Raw genomic sequence first — 4,094 nt, 5'->3', positions numbered from 1 at the left:
CATCTCAGCCTCCTCCAGGGGAACCACCATCACAGAAGCCAGTCTTTAGCCAATTTGATTCACTCCACGTGATATCAAGAAATGGCTGAGCGCACTGGATACAGCAAAGGCTATGGGCCCCGACAACATCCCGGCTGTCGTGTTGAAGACTTGTGCTCCAGAGTTGGCCATGCCTCTAGCCAAGCTGTTCCAGTACAGCTACAACATTGGCATCTACAGCTACAACCTGACAATGTGGAAAATTGCCCAAGTATGTCCTGTCCGCAAAAAGCAGGACAAATCCAATCCAGCCAATTACCGCCCCATCAGTCCACTCTCAAACATCAGCAAAGCGATGAAAGGCGTCGTCGTCAGTGCTATCAAGCGGCACTTATTCACTAATAACCTTCTCACCGATGCTCAGTTTGGGTTCGCCAGGACCACTCGGCTCCAGACCTCATTACAGCCTTGCTCCAAACATGGACAAAAGAGCTGAATTCCAGAGGAGAGGTGAGGTGAGTGACTGCCCTTGACATCAAGGCAGCATTTGACCAAGTGTGGCATCAAGGAGCCCTAGTAAAATTGAAGTCAATGGAAATCAAAGAGAAAACTCTACACTGGCTGGAGCCATACCTAGCACAAAGGAAAGTGGTTGTTGCAGGTCAATCATCTCAGCCCCAGGACATCACTGCAGGAGTTCCTCAGGCCAGTGTCCTAGGCCCAACCATCTTCAGCTGCTTCATCAATGATCTTCCCTCCATCAGAAGGTCAGAAGTGGGGATGTTCACTGATGATTGCAGTGTTCAGTTCAATTCGCAACTCCTCAGATAATGAAGCAGTCCGTGCCCACATGCAGCAAGACCTGGACGACATCCAGGCTTGGGTTGATAAGTGGCAAGTAACATTTGCGCCATACAAGTGCCAGGCAATGACTATCTCCAACAAGCGAGAGTCTAACCACCACCCTTTGACATTCAATGGTATTACCATTGCCGAATCCCCCACCATCAACATTCTGGGGGTCACCATTGACCAGAAACTTTACTGGACCAGCCACATAAATACTGTGGCTACAAGAGCAGGTGAGAGGCTAGGTATTCTGTGGCAAGTGACTCAGCTCCTGACTCCCCAGAGCCTTTCCACCATCTACAAAGCACAAGTCAGGAGTGTGATGGAATACTCTCCACTTACCTGGATGAGTGCAGCTCCAACAACACTCAAGAGGATCGACACCATCCAGGACAAAGCAGCCCACTTGATCGGCACCTCATCCACCACCTTAAACATTCACTCCATCCACCACCAGTGCATCGTGGCTGCAGTGTGTACCATCTACAAGATGCACTGCAGCAACTCGCCAAGGCTTCTTCGACAGCACCTCCCAAACCCGCGACCTCTGCCACCTAGAAGGACAAGGGCAGCAGGTGCATGGGAACACTACCACCTCCAAGTTTGCCTCCAAGTCACACACCATCCTGACTTGGAAATATATCACCGTTACTTCATCATTGCTGGTTCAAAAACCTGGAACTCCCTCCCTAACAGCACTGTGGGAGTACCTTCACCACACGGACTGTTGTGGTTCAAGAAGGCGGCTCACCACCACCTTCTCAAGAGCAATTAGGGATGGGCAATAAGTGCTGGCCTTGCCAGTGATACCCACATCCCAGGAACGAAAAAACAAAACAAATTTTGCATCTAAACTTTCATACACTTTCCAGGATAATAGCAACTTAATTCAGGCACGTTGTCGCCCAACTTGGCCATAATTCTTTACACAGATCCTTCGATGCTTCTTAAATTGCTGTTAACTGAAAACACATCCTGCTTGCTTAGCTTTGGTCTGCAGAATCCTAACAACCTAATCTAAACCATGTGTTAGCCTATATCAGACAGAATACATTCCCACAATACAAAAATATTAACACTGATTTCTGTATTGTTGTTATATTTCATTATTTCTCACCAGATGTTCTAAGCTTTCAACCCAATCACGACCAATGTATGTCTGCAGTTTCCACACTTCGTCCTTTAATATAGCCCTCTATGGTACCTATCTGATGATTCCCATTACCTACACTAAGCTGTTAACCTATTATACACTATCCTACAAGGATGCCACTCCAGTGGCAGGCATTGTGTGCCAATCTATCCTGGACGAAGATAGAGTAAGGCTAGCAGTTGAGGAGTTTGTGCCAAGTGGCATGGAAGAGATGAAATAAGAGTTGTGATGTTGTTGAAGTGGGGGAAGCAGTTTTAGGGTGTTAGTAATCGCTGTGAGGGGAGCTGGCTTGACATAGTGCAAGATGCCAAGTTCCTCCCATTAACTAAAGAGAATTGTGAAGGGTTAGTTATGGAACTGTTGCTTTAAGAGGGTGAAGAGTGTGCTGGTGTCCAGGGTGGAAAAGAGAGAACAGCTTCCAGATGATATCGATAGCATTATTCAAGCTTTCAAATTACTAAGGGAAGAAAAGGTCTGGGCTGAATGGCTCATACCCTCACTTAGCTGTAAAGCACCACAACTTTTTCTCATGTAAATCCAATGGACAGTATGAACTTGAAGTACTAAAACATGCCAATATCAGTGCCTGTAACTTAATGCCTGAAGGATTCAAGCAAAAGTATAGAAGTAGGGGGAAACTTCACATAGTACTGTACGAATAGAGAATTAGTCATTGAACTGGAAAATATTTGGAAATTCTGGCTGGAAAGTGAAAATATAAAAGATGATAATAGGCTTTGTTGAGGGACAGATTTCTTGGAAACAGTTTCAGATGACCTCAGGAGAAAGGGGATGAATTTCCGTGGGGGTTTTCCTACTCATAGGAGCAGACTAAGAAAGACTATGAAAAATTCAAAAATGGGTTTAGAATGCATGTACGTAAATGCACAAAGTGTGGTGAATAAGGTTGGTGAGCTACAAGCACAATTAGATGTGTGGCAATATGATGTTGTGGCAATAACAGAAATGTGGCTTAAAAATGGTGAGGACTGGGCACTTAATATTCAGGGGTACAAGGTGTTCAGAAATGATAGGGAAGAAAAAAAGGGAGGTGGGGTGGCAGTGCTGATTAAGGAAGACATTGTAGTGTTGGCAAGGGAGGATGTTCTTGAGGGGACAAGGACAGAATCCATTTGGTTAGAGTTGAGGAGCAAAAAGGGTATGATCACACTATTGGGGGTATTCTATAGGCCTCCAAATTGTGAGAGGGAGGTAGAGGAGAAAATCTGCAGGGAAATCGCAGAGATATGCAAGAGCTATAGAGTGGTGATATTGGGGGACTTTATTTACCTAAATATCGATTGAGATAATGCTAGGGTAAAGGGAAACAAGGGGGAGGAATTTCTGAAATGTGTTCAGGAGAATTTCCTTGAGCAATATGTTCTTGGCCCAACTAGGAAGGAGTCATTGCTGGATCTGGTGCTGGGGAATGAGGTGGGCCAGGTCGACCAAGTGTCTGTGGGAGAACACTTGGGTATGAGTGATCATCGTATCATAAGATTTAGATTAGCAATGGAGAGGAGCAAGGAACAATCTAGAGTGGAACTTCTAAACTGGGATAGGGCTAATTTCAATGGGATGCGAAAGGATCTAGCCAGGGTAAAATGGAACCAAAGACTGACGGGAAAAACTGTAACGGAACATTGGGTGATCTTTAAGGAGGAGATGTTCCAAGTACAGGCTAGGTACATTCCAACAAGAGGGAAGGGTAAGGGAACCAAAGCAAGGGCTCCTTGGATGACGAGGGAGATAGAGAAGATGATGAAACAAAAAAAAGAGGGTGTATGATGCATGTCAGGTGAATTCTTCAAGGGAGAAGCAGACCAAATACAATAAGTTGAGAGGGGATGTGAAGATGAAAATAAGATTGGCAAAGGAAGAATATGAGAGTAGAATGGCGGTTAACATAAAAGGGAACCCAAAAATCTTCTACCGGCATGTAAACAGTAAGCGGGTAGTAAGAGGCAGGGTGTATTCATCCTTGGAATTGTCCCTACCCAAATGTATCACGCTGCACTTGTCTATATTGAAAGACATGTGTCATGCATTGGCCCGGTCCTCCATTTTGTTGAGATCCAACTGCAAACTATTTTATTCATCTAAGGTCCTAACT

Source organism: Somniosus microcephalus, chromosome 4 (genome assembly GCF_052327205.1).
Source record: "Somniosus microcephalus isolate GS21.2 chromosome 4, FLI_Smic_1.0, whole genome shotgun sequence".
NCBI lineage: Eukaryota > Metazoa > Chordata > Chondrichthyes > Squaliformes > Somniosidae > Somniosus > Somniosus microcephalus.
This window is presented reverse-complemented; position numbering follows the sequence as displayed.